This window comes from Antrostomus carolinensis, unplaced genomic scaffold (assembly GCF_000700745.2).
Source record: "Antrostomus carolinensis isolate BGI_N321 unplaced genomic scaffold, ASM70074v2 scaffold29258, whole genome shotgun sequence".
Classification (NCBI taxonomy): domain Eukaryota; kingdom Metazoa; phylum Chordata; class Aves; order Caprimulgiformes; family Caprimulgidae; genus Antrostomus; species Antrostomus carolinensis.
The window spans coordinates 2,290-2,669 of record NW_010332780.1 but is presented as its reverse complement, the minus strand read 5'-3'; positions in this window follow the sequence as shown (position 1 = coordinate 2,669).

The window sequence follows — 380 nt, the reverse complement described above, 5'->3', positions numbered from 1 at the left end:
CCTGTTCCCTGTGGGAGCCCAGCCCTGCTCCCAGTTGGGCCTGGGCTATGGGGGTCTGGGTCCGTTTTAGTCCCCAGGACAGGTTTTAACTCTGTGTTCACGTTCTGCTAATAAAGCTTCCTCACTGCCCTTGTGAAATGGCATGGTTTCTGCCCCTGCCCTCTAAAGTCCCCCAGCCCTCACCTTGTCCCACGTGATGTGGCAGTGAGTTGGTGCTGGAGGCAGATGCCTGCCATGCCTGTTGCCATGTGTCCCCAGCTGCAAGGCTGCAGTGCCAGTGGGTGACAGGCTTCAGGTGTGCATGGGTGCAGGCTGGCAGTGAGCCCCAGTGCCGGTGATGGCCTGGGCAAGGGGGCCTTGGACTCATGGGTCATGGTATT